The sequence below is a fragment of the Notolepis coatsorum genome (assembly GCF_963971535.1).
Source record: "Notolepis coatsorum genome assembly, chromosome: 3".
Lineage (NCBI taxonomy): Eukaryota > Metazoa > Chordata > Actinopteri > Aulopiformes > Paralepididae > Notolepis > Notolepis coatsorum.
Genome location: NC_140167.1, coordinates 107,679,712 through 107,696,331, shown reverse-complemented (window position 1 = coordinate 107,696,331; position 16,620 = coordinate 107,679,712). Strand labels below are relative to the sequence as shown.

Genomic DNA, 16,620 nt, shown 5'->3' with positions numbered 1-16,620 from the left:
CCCAAGATCCCCCCCTCCCCAATCCCAGGACACCCACCACCATCACATCCCCAAAACATGAAAAGACATTGAGCACGAAAAAAATAAATCACAAATGAACAAGTAACACTACAGTACAAACAAACTAAGCGAAAACAAATAAGAAAATAAACAAATATATATATTTTACATTATATCTATATATTGTGACGAGCCTGGTGGTGTTCAGACTTGTCACCAGAGGTGCGTTCCTCATATCAACTCTGATTGCACGCACTCGAATGACGCCACGTGTGCGCTCGCTCCCGCACATGCGCATAAATGTTCCCTCGCTTAAGCACAGACTAAAGACAGTGCCTAATTGCCTCTACGAATGGAATGTAATACATTTCATTCACAAGTCTGTGTGAATGTATCTGAGAACGTATTTAACACACCTGACGACTGGCGCTATTGATATGCAAAGTAGCCCAGGTGGGTACTTATAGCGAGTTGGCGAGTGCAGCGCATTCCTGTGTGCACGCGCTTCTGCTCAAATCTTTGGGTGCACGGAGTGCAACCCCATCCCATGAAGAACGCATCCATGCTCGTCACGGTTCAAAACCAAACAAATTCAATTGTCCACACAAGTGCAATATCAATCAATAAGAATATGTATTGGTTATAGGCAGAATATAGTTCGATGGGCAAAATAGAATGGTCGTAATACAGTCTGATGTCCAAAACACAAAAACAGGCTCTCGTACAAAAAAAGGATTGTTCAATACTCAGAGTAGTCTTCCGGTCCAGGGTCAGTACACATGGGGGTTTCTCAGCCAGTCTAGGGTCCAGTACACAATGAACACCTTCTCGCCTTCACCTCTCCTCTCACTACCTCTCACCTTACAAGCCTTAAGGTCCCCCTATAGGGGACTTTTCTTTTCTTTATCATAAATCGATCAATAGAGACCGTATTAGATCCCCAATTATCATATAATGGGGTATCATTGGAAAGCCACACTCATTGGCTACAACCCTGTGCAAAGATTTTCGAGATCGCCAAATGATTGACGGAGCTAGAGCCCCGGGAGTCGGGGGTGGTAATGTGTACTTTTGCGTACTTTGGGGCACGCCTCACATATCGGCAGGGGTGTAAAGTACTTGAGTAATTGTACTTCGTTACAATACTTAAGTACTGTTTTGGGGGATTTGTACTTTACTCGAGTATTATTAGGTTTGTATACTTTGTACTTTTACTCCATTACATTTCAGAGGAAAAAAACATACTTTTTACTCCTTACATTTAAAATGCAGACCTACAAAGTACAAAGTACAATCTCACAGGTCCAACCATTTTAATTAGTATATTTTAATTGTGTATCTGGCCGAACTAACGTTAACGTTATTAATCCTGCGACCACAGGTAAACAGCCAATCAAATCCCCATCAATGGAAAATGAACCCGCCCATACCCATGCTGATTGGTCCTTGTGCAACACTAGAAAGCGGGGATCTTTGATTAAACACCTGCTATCAGAAGAATAGACAGTCAGATCCGCATTATGCTGTGGTTAATATTGTGATATTATTCAGGGTACTCCAGTATTCTGTCTTTAATATTGTGATATTATTCAGGGTACTCGAGTATTCTGCCTTTAATATTGTGATATTATTCAGGATAATCCAGTATGCTGTGGTTAATATTGTGATATTATTCAGGGATACACCATTCTGTTTTTAATATTGTGATATTATTCATGCTGTGGTGTGAATGCCGTCCATGTTAGTTTACCTTCAATGGAGAAGTGCATTAAATTATTTGGATGCAAAAAAAAGTGTCCTCTGTTCTTTCATTTCAGCATTGTCTATCACAGAACACATTCCATTGTGGGCAGAGTGTATGCTTGGTTTCATTCCAGCCTTGCCTAAACACCAGCTGATGATTTCACTAATTGGCTCACCTCTTCAACTAACTCACCTGGTGCAATGTATAGTTAAAATGAAAACTTGGCCGATGATGGAATGAGTTTGAGATCCATGGTCTATCCCTTTCCAAAAAAAAATTTACTTTGACTTTTTAGTACTTAAGTACATTTAAAAGTAGGACTTTTTTACTTTTACTCAAGTGTGTTTTTAGACAGATACTTTGACTTTTACTTGAGTTATATTTTGAGACAGTACCCATACTTTCACTTAAGTATAATTTCTGGGTACTTTTTACACCCCTGCATATCGGCATGTAACTCGAGAACGGATTTTGTCACCTGAAAGGGCAATCGACAGGCAACAAATAGCTTTAATTCTATCTATATATTGTATTAAAAGAAATGCACACCCGAGCACACACTAGAGGTCGGCAAAGAATCGTCCACATGTGGGCCCTTGGATGTTAAGAGGTCAATGTTTTTAAATATTTCTTTTTGTAGCCAAGAGTAAAGACCATAACCCTATCAAAAACAGTAGTCAAAGTGTATATTTTCATTTTTACCGATGTTTTATACGATTTATCGGAAATACAAATGTATAGAAAAATGCTAATTATCGTAAAAACCGCAAGAAATTACTAAATCCAGATTCAACCCTGCCATTGGAAAGAGGAGCATTTTCCCTATCCATAGATGTATGATTTGGCCATAATAAGGTCAAGGTCAAGTTCAAGGTCGTCTATGAATTTATAATTAAAGTCGATTATCATTAATTACTGTATCTACAAATCCTTCTGTTTAATCATCTTCCCGCGGTTCATTTGCTTAGATTTTTTGTACACATGATCTCAATAAGGTGGTGAATGAGCTCAGTGAGCATTTCCTCCTACCCGTATCAATTTGTGATCAAAGATGCAAAAATCATAAATCATAATTTATATTCTCCTTTGTTTCATCACAATTTACTCAAGCCTAGTAACAGACACAATATTTCTGACACTGGAAATACATACCCCCAGGTCCCTAGATGTTCCTAGATACCAAGAACATGCAAATTGACCTTGCAGAAGTGGAGAAATCTCCATTTACTTAGACATGTACCTTTAGGCGAAAACGGTCTACAGATTAACAACAATCACTTTCTACACATACTCAGCTCCAACCTCACCTCTCAACAATACTCTTATCTGTCCTCAGGTTTTATGGTATGTGTCTGGTGTGTGTGTGTGTGTGTGTGTGGGATGTGGGTGATCTAATGGTGCACAGGTGTGTTCTATCAGTCCTAATCAGCTACTAATTGCTTCCACTCCTCCCGCGGCAGTAGTATCTCCCGTCCTTCACATATCCATGAGACGGGTGGTGATATCTGCCACAATATATATATTTTTTGTATAAAGGGGGAGGGGGTGGTAGCTGTAGCTCAGGCCCACATCACTCCTCTGCAAGTATCAGCGTCTCATTTTGTATCTTTGACATTTTCTTTGATGTATTTTCAAAAATATTGTAGTAATAAATGTGGTCATAGACCCTGGAGTTAGAAGACATGAACAACATCTCACCTCTCCACTCCAGGTTGGCATCGTGGGTCGCACTGGGGCAGGGAAAAGTTCCCTCATCTCTGCACTCTTCTGGCTGGCCGAGCCCGAGGGCAGGATCTCCATCGACGGTTTTCTGACCTCCGAGATTGGCCTCCACACACTGCGCCAGAATATGTCAATCATCCCCCAGGTGACCTCTGCGATTTAACACTTTAACACATTCCCAGATGCTGTGTCTTAGCCAGGGGGGGAGTCGGACTGTTGGAGGATACTGTGATCGCAGACGTTACTGTAGCCTGTAGGCCTTGTGTATGTATGTATGTGACAAATAAACCTCTTGAATCCTGTCATATATTCAATCAGTTTCAGTAACTACAGAACACATAATACTAGACAACTCACTTGTTGAGGTCCGGCCGTCTGGACGGTCTGGGCTTCCACAGCACATTCCATGATAAAAAAAAAGTATCCATTTAGTTAGATAGATGATAGATCATCATCCAACACTGTCTACAGTATCCTATCCTGTGTTCTGATACGACCGCAGGCGCCGGCACGGTCACCGGGCGTTGTCAATAATAGTCCCCACCGGAGCAGCACCAGCAGCAGGTGTAATTGTAACGGCGTCGCCTGTAGATGATCCCGCCTCCTGCTGCTTTGTCAGCTTCACTGTCTTCGTGAAACCAAAATTGGTTAGGCTTACTTGTTTTCGTTTAGACATTATGCATTCCTGAGTGACCTTATTTACTGGCTGTCAAAACGATCACTGTGTCAACAAGTCACAGCCACAGGTTACAAAGTGGGTCAAGTTTGATTTGTGCCGTGCGTGCGTGCAGGCTGCAGCGCCGCCGCGCTCCGAATGGTAATTGCAAGAATAGCATGCATGTTGCCATATTACGTGTGAATTAGTGCGCAAATCATTAATCATACATCCAAAATAGCATACGTTTATTATTATACACGATGATGATACAGAAAATTACATAAAAATGAGAAATGCATGGCAAAAGTAGCATTTATTTTGAGTAATTTAGAGACCCCCCAAAAAATCACAAATCATGTTTTCAGGGGAGCTGATGTCTGATCTAGGGGAGCTATAGCGGACCCAGCTCCCCCCGTGGATCGCACCCTGGTCTTAGCATGTGGGAATATATACAGCAAGCATTTTAGAGAGAGATAATTAGACTATTTAAACACTTTTTATTATAGTTGTTTGTTTTTCTTATATTGTAATAAACTTTAATAAACACTTATATTGTTAGGAACCATGTCTGCATGCTCTGGGCCTGCTGGGCCACTTAGTTTCAACGTGTAATGCTAAATGTGAACTTTTTCTTCCAATGGGACAAGTGTCTGATAAAAGAAAAAACTTGAAGTTGCGTCATAGGTTAAGTTATACAGTATACACATCGCCATCTTAGTTGAAGTTTAGTCATAGGTTAAGTTATGTACACATCGCCGTCTTTGTTGAAGTTTAGTCATAGGTTAAGTTATGTACACATAACCGTCTTAGTTGAAGTTTAGTCATAGGTTAAGTCTTATACACATAACCATCTTAGTTTAAGTTTAGTCGTGTGACCAGCTGAAGTTGTGCTGTGTCTCATTTTGGGCCCTGACGTGTAGTTTTAAGAAACCAGGAAACAATAAACACTGAAGACTTGAGCTGCATGAGATTGACCTGGATTCAGCTGCTGAATCATTATCTTCTAGTCCCGCCTACTTTTGTGATTAGTATTTCGTGATTCAGGGTCTGGTCTTGCTGCCCTGATGGGTGTTTACTCTGGTTGGACCTTCAACCGGGCCAATCCGCGTCAGTTACCAGGCAGAGTCTATTTATCAGGTCTGTTTACCAGAATAATAACATCTGAAATCGGCCAGACTGGAAGCACTTTCAAATAAAAGAAAATAATAATAATAATAATTAAGTGAATTTGATTGTAATTCAGTATTCAGAGTATAGTAATTCAGAGTATCAGCTAAGCATGACATGAGCTTTGAATAAAAAGCTCTCAGACATTTATGGAGGTAAAAATCAGTGTGTAACAGTACTACAGCTCTACTAAGACTCCTGCGTTCACGTTTTAAAGGGATAGTTCTGATTTTCTCCTTACCTATGATACTGTTGATCGGTAGAGTCCTCTCTCAGCTCAATCCATGCTGTGGCTAGTTAGCCACAAATGAATGCAAAGTCAATGTGGTCGAGCGCTGGTCTGTACAAGCTGACTGAAGGTGCACTGTGGAGTACATTTCTGTTAGCTTGACCCCATTGACTTACATTAGTTTGAGGCTAACTAGCTGGAGCTAGTATGAGGAACAGCAGGGATTGTACAGGGACACAACATTATAGGTAAGTAGTAAATAGGGGCTAGGGTTCCAAAAACAACTATGTCTCATAAGGTTATATGTCTCTGGCGTATTCCCTGGTAATGTTGCACAGTTACTGTCAGACGCTAACAGCGGTAACAGAAACCATGGCCTCCTTCTTCTTCTTCTATATTTCTTACACGTCTGTCTTTAAAAGAAAAGAAGAAGAAGCTGAACCCGGTGAGGAGACTTACGGTCGTCACTCAGGGGATTTCTGAGAGTGAGACAAACGGATGCCTTGAGACAGTTTAACTTTATTTCCGCTTGTTGAAAGTGATACGGCATTAAGAAAATGCCAGCCTGCGGGTGAGTGTCAGCGGAGGGGGAGCCGACTCCCACGGCCCTGCGCTGTGTAGAGAGCTGCTCCCCGGCCCTGACAGGAGATTAGTCCTCTACCCCCCAAACATGGGAAAGCTGCTTAGGAGAACTACCCCCTCCCCCACCCATCCTCACACTTTTACAGCCCCCCCTGCACACCAAGTTTTCAACATCTTATAGGGCACAAGCCAAGATACCCCCCCCCCAAAAAACAAACAACAACAAAGAAAAACAAGATGCATTAATGCTTTTTAACTATGTTTTTTTTATTTATTTTTTGATGGGTTCCTCTGGTGTCGCTGTTACTTTTTAGATAAGGTTTCACTCCCAGGATTGAACTAGTTTTGAGACGGAAGTGATGTGTGATGAGATTTTGTGTTTGTTTTCTCTGCGATGATGGGGGAGAATTACATGAAGTGGCAGGTTAGGGGTTATTATAACTGCCACTGACACGTGAACTGCCACTGACATTATCCTATATGGCATTAGAGATGATGTATGTTCAGATGATCATCCCCCCCCTCCCCCAGTGATATCCTGGGCTTCAGCAACTATGATTGGTATTACTAATATTACAGAGAGCAGGTTTCCTACAGATTTGACTACGTTTCCCATTTTTCACAATTCTCCCGCTAGAAAGAGAGAAGTCTCCATTGGAATTTACAAATGTACTTTTGAAAACCCCCTTTCATATATTCTCTTGCCTATATATCTCACCGTTAAAGTGATATCCAGTCAGCCTTTCAAATGGAAAATATCTTGATACACGACGCTTGTTACCTCCACCTCGTGTCTTGGGATCTTCAGATGCTGATATGTATTCTATATGTTGCCAGTGAGGAGTTTCATTATTTGCCTCCCTGCCCACACAGATTTGATTATGATAAACTTGGCATTAAAAGAGGATCCATTTCAGATTCCATTGAAATCTCAGGAATGACTTCTTAGTGTGGAGAAGAAGAAGGAGAAGAATTCCGTGGGCAAACAGAGGGCTTAGAATTGTTGGAGCACATAATCGTGTCTATGGAAAACCCTGCTTGAAAAGCAGTTTTTCCAACACAGTTTTGAATCCTCAATTAAAGAGTGTCACAAAACTAGTTTGAATTGGGACTTGAGCTGGCTTAATGACAAGGCAGTCTCCTGGCGGCCGAAGGGAACAGCTCACTGGGAGTAAAGAGGTGGAAAGAAACCGGGATGAAAACTCCTGAAAGCTTAATTCTTTCTTGGCTGCAGTTGTCTTTTCTTCTTCACAGAATCGCTTGGAAATTGAACCTTTGCTCCTGGATTTTTCGCGAATCACGTACAGGCGTGTAGGTGTGTGCGATATGTGTGTGTGGGTGCGTGCGTGTACAGTATGCGAGTGCATACGCGTGCGTGTCGTCCATGCACATTATATCTTAGCGCCGTAGTGCTGTCACAGCATCGCTCCTCAGTGTGACCTCTGTGAGAGTTCAGAGCAATGACTCACTTCCCGACTACTGTTTCAGCGCACAGGAAGCGTGTTTGGTAGCATCTAAACAGTAGTACATACACCCAGTCTTTTATTTCTTTATATATATACTTTAAAAAAATATATTTACAGACACTGTGCTTTACTCTCGCTCCTGGCCTAATCTCCCAGTTGCCAGGTGAACATTCTTATCACGATCTGAGGTCAGATTAGTGTCGTGAGTAAGCATGATTTATCGCTTTGCCTCGACTGTATTGTGGACACAATGGCTCCCTGACAGTTGTATGGATGTGGATATCCAGACAGTTGCCTCGCTGCCCTCGCTTTATCTCTATCGCCGTTACAGGGGCCCTTTCACACTCATTAATGTTGGTTCAAATGGTCATTATGCCCCATTAAAGCATCATAAATCCTACATACGTCTTTCCGAAGAAAGCCCTGCTGTGTTTGCTCATTGATAAAAAACAATGACTTAATGGATACTATGAGACACTCTTATCTCCGGGTTATATTGTTCCATGAAGAGGGTATGACGCTCCATTTTATGGCCTGATAGAGGAGTCCCCTGTAAGTGTGCTCAGTAAATCACTTGAGCGTCAGTCGAACAGTGTTCCTATGAGTGAATATCTTGACCTGACAGGACGAGATGTGGGCCTGGGCTTGCTTCTGTTTATCATGTTTGCAGCAGGGGGGTGGGGGTGGTGGGTGTGTGTGTGTGTGGGGGGGGGGCATGCTGGAAATGCGCCCATAGAGCGGCTGACTGTTTCCACTGCACTGTAATAAAGAGCTTTATTTACTCTCCTAAAGACTGTCTGGCTGAACCTTGATACAGGTGTGTGGTTCATGGTAAATACACACCCCAGAGAGGAGCCTCTGCCTGGCTGCCTGAGCTGTCCTTTCATAGAGGCAGAGTCGACTGATGTGATAACCCCTCTTGACTGACTTGCATGTGTGTTTAACTCAGTGAAGCTGTGACTATTGGCAGACGTTTAAAACATGTTTTAAGCAACGGCACGTACTGTACGGTAAGTGCTCTGTGTTGTAGCAGCGACTGAAAGGGGAATGTCCTCTTGTGTTGCTATTATATGTTCAGACTCGATGTTCAGACTACCTCTGCACAGTTATTCTCCACCAGAACCGCAGCACAAGCCGTGGTTTTTCCAAGGTAAAAAGATCAAGTTATTGATGCACAGTGGGCCCGGGTGTTGAATAGAGCCCCTGAGAGTAGCGAGGCCTTTGTGAACATCTCTCCCTCACACATAGCCTAGCGGCGCTCCATAAAGCCTGTTTTAACCCTTTCATGTGTCTTTCCCCCTCGTCATTATCTTAACCGGCCACGGTCTTCTCTTTCTATATCCATCCTTCCCCAGGACCCGGTTCTCTTCACGGGCACCATGAGGAAGAATCTGGACCCTTTCAGCCGGCACACAGACGAGGACCTGTGGAATGCACTCCGAGAGGTACTCCAGCGTGGCTCTGAATGATTCCCCCTCGCCGGCCCAGGGGGGGATCCCTCTGTCCCCCCGCACAATGCTGCCATTCAGCCACCCTGCTCGCCACAAGTCATGGGGCGAAATCCCATTAGGGCCGTGGGGCCCAGCTCAATGTGCGGCTTGTAACTGGGAGCCATTGAAAGTGCAGGGGGGGAGGCCGACCAGGATGAAGGCTCCCCCCACAGTGAAGGGCTCCAGCTCCTGGTCCTTCTTCTGAATGGGTTTGGTGGCCTGGATTAAAGCTAGAGGCTGGCCACAAGGAAGCACTGGCCAAGGTCATCAGTGGCCCTGGCCCTGCATTGTGCCAGGCGGTTAATGGGTGTGTTTGGATGGCTCTTTAAAGACATCCCCACAGGAGGCCTTTATGCAGGAGTAATGAAGGGTTGGGGCTCTGCTCTGCCTCTCCACAGGTGCAGTTGAAGGCTGCGGTGGAGGAGCTGCCCAATCAGCTGGAGGCCGTGCTGGCGGAGGCGGGCTCTAACTTCAGCGTAGGGCAAAGACAGCTGGTGTGTCTTGCCAGGGACATCCTCAGGAGAAACAACATCCTCATCATCGACGAGGCCACGGCCAATGTGGACCCAAGGTCAGAGGTCACCGGAGTCTTCCAGCAGAGTGATTCTCAAAACGTTTCTGGGTTCCGGGAGCAGGAAGTGTTTGTCTTTGTGTGTCTTGGATCAGCAGGTAGTGGTGTTTCCACTCTGACGAACACCAAAAGGTTGATCACATTAATCCACTACATTAGAACAATAGAAGTCAATTGAAGCTCTAACTCACTCTTGGGTACATAAGGACTGATACTGAAACTCTGCAATGGATGTATGTAACTAACTACCCTACAAAGGCAAAGTGGAGTAACTGAGAACTTGGCCCAAAGTAAAGGATTACTTGATTACTCTTGACAACACTTTCTTTTTGATAGAAAACAAAGCTCTGTATATCCTCTAAATCCAAACATTTGGTCGGTCATGAGTGCTTTAACTGCTAATATAGAGGGAAAGACACCCCACCCCCCCCCCCCCCCCCCCCACCACCATCTCTTATGGAGTTGCCACATTTAGTTTTTTGTATGTCTGTACAGCTGCACATACCTGGCTCTGAGGATTAGCCATTGTTTTGGTGTGTGGAGTAAAATGACTGCCTGAGGGTTCGTAGGAAGAAAGTGTTGTGTCTAGCAAGGTGTCGTGTTCTCCCTGCTCCTTTTAGAACCGACAGCCTCATCTAACAGACCATCCGGAACAAGTTCAGAGAATGTACAGTCCTGACCATCGCGCACAGACTCAATACCATTATCGACTGTGACAGAATACTGGTAAGTATGGATACAGTCAAAAAGTGGGGTCTGGGAATCACCAGGGGGTCCTTTTGGGCACGCTTTCTAAAACTAACGTTTGCAGCAATAACTTTCAATTGTATGTATACATAGTACAGTCCCAAATCACCAGATATGAAGATTTCCTGAACATTAATGAGTTATGCTGTGATATACAAAAAGTAACCCGCGTCTTTCTGTGGAAGGAAACTGGATACGTGTAACCAAACATGACAGTGACACAGCACCGTGAGGTTAAATAATTTCAGGTTTTCAAAGGATTTTCAGTTTGTAATTCTGAAGTAGACTCAAAAAGACAAGGGGAACAATTCATATAGGGCGACAGCTCAGGAGGCACAGCGCTCGTCCGGTAATCACAAGGTTCACGGTTCCATTCCGTCTCCTCTCGGCAGTGCTGCGAAGTGTCCTTGAGCGAGACATTTAACCCCTAACTGCTCCCGATGAGCAGGTCAACGCCTTACATGGTTTCCTCTGCTGTCGGTCTGTGAATGTATGGGTGAATGTGAGACATAGGTTGTAAAGCACTTTGAATAAAAGCGCTATATAGATGCTGTCCATTTACTATGGGTCCTTCTCTGGTGCATCCTCTCTACTCTTGTCGCTGGGTCCCAGGGTGAGACTGGTCCACTCAGCTGGTTTCTCCTGCTGGCTTAGTTAAGAACCTGTGCTTTAGGGTTTTCCAGTGATTTCATCACCTCAAAAGCCCAGTTTTTCAAAAAAACAACAGGGCTTTTGAGGTGATGAAATCACTGCCCCCAGCCAGCAGTGGTTCGTCAAAAAATAGTTCAGAGTATATACAGTATTTGCTTAAAAAAACGAAAATGTCAACAAATTTTTTTAATTTCTCCACGTGGTAAATACACAGGTCACAACATGTTTACAGGAACGTTTTGGAGTTGTATTTGGAGTGTATTTCGTGACTGTTGGGCACTAGGCTACACTGGCACACCTACCTCCAGTGAATGACGCTAAGCTAGGCTAACGTTGCGGCTGCTCCCTAAGCCTAATGCATGCACAGAGAAGAAAAGGGTCTGTATCTGCTTGTCTAACTCCAGGGTAGATGGCAATCATCAATCATCTGTGCTTTGTGGAGCCAGGAACACTGCCTACCTAATGTACTACACCGTTTGTAAAGGTTTATTTATTTATTAATTTTTACTCTTGGCTGTGGCATAGCCAGACAGAGAAGGAAATAATTAATTTAAAATGTGGTGTGTGCTACACTAACCAAGAATGAAAGATGTGCTGGAAAATAGAAATTGAAAGTTACATATTTCTTTGAAAACAACAAACATGTTTCACAGATTCAAGGAAGTTAATCTTGTAAAAGATACAAAACAAATTGTTGAAAAGATACATTTCTCTTTCCGGGAATCAGCGTTTTGAAGGGTTTCTCGGATTAAAGTTTGATAACACCTGCATCAGACATTCATTATAGCTTTTATAAGTAGATTATTATGAATGTATTAAAAGAGAGTGGGAGCGGTTAGATAGGGATGCGTAGGAGAGACAAAAGCATAGCATCGTGGACTTGAACCTACTGTGTGCAATCACAATACATATTATAAAGGCTGTGTACACCGATGTTGAAGATTTTTATGTTGAGGTTGAATTCTGAAAACCTCTTTTCAGTTTACATCCTCAAGGATTTCACTTAGCATTCATAAAATATTATATTCTAGTGTACTGGTAACTACAAATGGATATTCCTTATGGAGATAAAAATGGACAAGGCCCTAAGAAGGTTGATCTGTTACCACCATGGCAAACCGTGCACTTTCCACACACAAAATGCCATGCCATGACGACATACTTCTTTGGTGTATTGATGCCTGATTACTTACTGATCACTGTTACACTCTATCAGTTCAAGTTCTACAGTAGAGGGCCCACCATAAAAAGCCTCTCTCTGGACATGTTGTGCGTGGAACAGCCGGATCTGTTGTGCAGTCCTTGCACCAGCGTGTGCCACCATGTGCCACCGTGCCACTTGATCTTTGGCCCCTTCCGGCTATACTGCCTGCAGAGGTGCCAATTAGTGGCATTTGTGGCAGCAATTTGTTTGCCGTCTGTGAGAGCAGGGCATGACCTGGTGGCTGGCTGGCCGTTGAGAGGAGACTGAAGAGAAAATATCACACAGCGGGGACCATTTCCACACCTACGATTGTGTCAAATGACCCCAGATTGTCCTTCAGTCTGGGGGGGACAGATTTGGGACCCGCTGGAATTTGCTTAGGCCCAGTGTTAAACTGTGCCCTGAATAAGGACAGGATATTAATTCCAATTAAGCCGTAGAGCTCTGTGAAAGGCAGGAAACAGGGCCATGTGAGAAGCGGCTGTAACTTATGGGTAGCAGATAAGTGTTAAATGTAACCCTTTCAGATGTACATTTAAAAAAACGAAAAAAAAACATTTTCACCCCTAAAACATCTCTATAGACGGTTTCAGTGGAATTGCTCGTAGGGAACAGCTTGGATGTTGCAGTTGCAGGCAGCATTAGCTTATATCAATGACAGGAAATCAAATGTAGTCCATTGTAGAAGATTGTTTTCATTCAAGTTGAAACCATCTATAGCTTTTCGATGGCAAGTCGCCGCTGTGACATCGCCATTGGAATGTTCAGTTCTCCAAATGTGAACGTCACATTTCAAATGGCACACCTGAAAATGGGTGCTATATAATGGAGAAAGCTGAAATTATTGCCAAGAGCTACGTAGATATCCATAAAGACACACCGTTGCCCACTCAACGTGTAAGAATAAGTGTTCTTCTTTTCACACCCAACACTCACCAAAATGAGGCTTAAGTTGTTACAAAGCGATCGTCGCCCATTGTGAGGGGGATCTTTCTTGTTTAAATTTGTGCGTAATATAATGGCAGTCCTTTTGTGCACTCCTTGAATCTGAGCTATTCTCTGTGTGGTTTACATGGCATGTGATGACAGAGAAATGATGGTAATTTTCGTGAGTGTGTCGAAGGTGTGATTGTTGGCTTTGACTGAGGACCACCCTTGAGCCGCTGAAATCGTAGGGATAAACGCCCGGGTGGACGCGGGATCTTCAGACGGGCACAGTCAGCGTACTTGACTTTCATGCAGCTAACAGGCAGTGGTGTTCGCCCGCTCGAGGCCCCCGTCGAGCAGAAACAGGCCCCCCGGGTGTTTGTTGTTTAGGAATGAGTCACGTAAAATGGACGGTTCTGAGGTGTAGAGACCTGCTGTTTTCCCCTCTTAACCCACGTTGTCTGCCTCTGCATCTCTCCGCAGCCAAACAGCTGAAATGTTAGTTTTTAAAGCAGTAAAGTATACAGGCAGCGTGGCGCCACACGCCCAGCTCTTTGTGCCCGCGTGTGCCTTGATTGCAGGTTCTGGACGCGGGCAGCATCCAGGAGTACAATGAGCCATACGCACTGCTGCAGAACCAGGATGGAACGTTCTACCAGATGGTCCAACAGACGGGGGAAAGCCGAGGCCGCCTCCCTGCTCCGCGTGGCCGAGCAGGTGACCCCACCTTCCTTTGTCCCCACAGCAGTGGGCAGCAGGTCAGCTCTGGCATCCCCCCCCTAATCCCAGGATCCTGTTAGACGTCACTGTTCGCCTCCACAACAACAACACGGTCAGGCTGCAGAAGACGTGCATAACCCCTGACGACGCACAGGCGCTTGATTACCATTTTAATTTAAAGTGTCAACTTGCAGCATTGCTGCTGCTGCTGTAGCACCATAACCATTAATTTCACGAGAGAAATTGTCCCTTTGTAGATTTACATCCTCTGATGCTATCGAAGGAGACCCCTTCATATCATAATTTTTTTTGCCAATATGTCGTTTTCAGATCATTTTAGAGATGATTCTAGAAAAGCAGCTCTCTTTGCACTAACAGTTAGATCTATTTTGAAATATTGAGTTTTTAGTTGATTTGGGATAAACTTTCTATGGGGATTACTGTAATAGAGAATGTCAACCCCCCCCCCCCCCCCCCCCCCCCCCTCCCCCTCTGTGAAATTCATTTGTGATGCATTTCCCCTTCAGACACTCGGCAAGATAAGAGCCGCCTATTCATTGTTCAATTCCATTCTTATGTGCATCTGTCTGGGAACTACAGATACCATATTGCAACTTCAAACAGGTCTTTGTGCAATAAGGGAAAAAAAGTAGGCATCATTTCATTTTTCTCTTCTGTCCTCACGCACAAATTTATCAGCAAAACTGTATCTTCTCAGCCGGAGAGTGAAATGGGTAAAATAGTGATTTGAAAAGACTCTGCACACTGTAGTATTATTTGGTATCATCTTCCCACCGCACAGTGGCGGATTGGGTGCAGACATTGTTCGGGCCCTAGCGTTGCCTTTCTTTATTGTAGGGTGGTGCTCCCCCCTCAGATCAGATTGCTTCAACATCCATAACCGTCCAGCACCACTTATTAAATACTGCGACGGGCCCTACGCCGACTGTGAAGTTTCTATAGTTGTCAGTCAAGGTTTAAAATACATTAAATAATCTGATACCAGCCTCTCTTTCCATTGTCCAGGCTGAAGGAGGAATTCTGAGAGTTGGCGGCCTGATCTGATGTTGAGGCAAACCCTGTTTTCAACCTGCCCCCCTCTTTTTACATGTATTTTGTATTGTTGAAACAGTTTGGTTTCTCATAGCCTTCCCTTTGTATGGGCAAAACAAGAATCTCAATGGACATTTCTTTGAACAAACATTGATATCCTCCCAAACGATTTACAAAATGTGTGTCGTCGCGTAAGCTCAGGTTAGAAGCCACTGTTGGTGAAAATGAAGTCTGCAGAGATACATTTCAGTGATTACAGTATCTCAGATATATCCCCCCCCCACCCCAAATTTCACAGATGTTTCAAGACGAAATAAACCCCTTTTGCATGCTCCAGCGGGTGACAAATCCTTCCACCACGGCTCAGCATCTGTCATAAAATCGGAACCTTAACTGATCTCTAATCTGTGACACCACACTTTCCAGGTGTACTTGAACAAAAGCCGCCCTAGTCTGACTGACGGAGTGACCGACGGAGTGACGGACTGCGTGAGCCGCGCCGCAGAGATCAGCGTCATCTTCGAAACGTCTCTTTGACGCATTGGAGAGGCGTCTGTGACCCCTGCACTGTGACCCCTGCACTGTGACACTGCGCTTTTCACATCGCTCACCCAAACCCTCTCACCATCAGAGGTGACCGAACATCACTATTAGTTACTATTAGGATATTAGTGAATGAGTTGCTGCATTTAAACAGAGTTTTTAGTACTGGTAGTACTGGTCATAAGCACTCAAAAATGGATGGGTGGTGTGATCCCAGTGGGAATCAAACCCCTAACCCTGTTCATGTTAGTGCCGTTCAGATATTTTATAGATGGGCCATTAAATGAGCATTGTTATTAGCTAAGTACTCTAGTTAGTACAATCACAGAGGGTCTATGACCGCAGTGGCTCGGTCTGTATCGGACTGCAAGGCATTCTGGATATGTTCACCACATTAGGGCGTCTAGTCTATCCCCATAGAACTGGGCCATCAATCTTTGACCAATAATAAAAAAGTTTCAATATTGCAGGTCCTTGACTAGTCTCGCATTGCCAGAACTATCTCCACACTACATGTTACCACTGTGCCAGTGTAAGAGAAAGGTCTGACAGAACCCATTATCATTGTGCACTAGGGGGGGGGGGGGGGGGGGTCAGGGTTGTTTGTATTTCTCAAACCAATCACACTAGCTAGCTGCACATACTAGCACACCAGCTGTGACAGTCTGCCCTGACTGTCACTTGTCATGCTGTCTGTAATCTATGTTTAGTCTTTTTCAATGTTCGAACCCAGGAGAATTAGCCACCGTTGAAGCTAATGGGGTGCGATAGACAATAAGCAGTGGTCTAGCACAATGCTGAGCACAAAATATACCTTGCAAAATAGCTTTGAGGGAGAAATGTTTCTTCGTGTAAAGTTTTCTGTCATGAGAGTGTAGCTTACTAGCTTGGAGGCTTAATGTTGTTAATCTTAGAAGATTTTGAAAATAAGAAAAAGAAATAAGCTGAATTCTGACTAAAATAGTCAGCCAATGGTCTTGGCTGACTGTCAGCTTGTCCAACCAAGTTTGAGGTAAATCAGATGTGCGAGTTATAGATGGACATACACACAGACCGCATGGTTGTACAGTAAATATGTTTAACATACGTTATTATTAGGGATGCTCGATATTGGCTTTTTTACCGATACCGATATACCGATATTGT

General features: G+C 43.9%; 1 pseudogene across 1 annotated transcript in view; it reads left to right on the top strand.

Annotated features, from left to right (window-relative positions):
- Nucleotides 1-15,468, top strand: part of LOC311225946 (ATP-binding cassette sub-family C member 4-like) — a 156,913-nt pseudogene extending 141,445 nt beyond the window's left edge. Inside the window, exons 21-26 of the transcript in view lie at nucleotides 3,456-3,611; nucleotides 8,924-9,013; nucleotides 9,457-9,629; nucleotides 10,250-10,355; nucleotides 13,740-13,875; nucleotides 15,358-15,468. The product of the transcript in view is annotated as an ATP-binding cassette sub-family C member 4-like (transcript). The remainder of the gene's footprint in view (nucleotides 1-3,455; nucleotides 3,612-8,923; nucleotides 9,014-9,456; nucleotides 9,630-10,249; nucleotides 10,356-13,739; nucleotides 13,876-15,357) is intronic.
- Nucleotides 15,469-16,620: the final 1,152 nt, after the last annotated feature.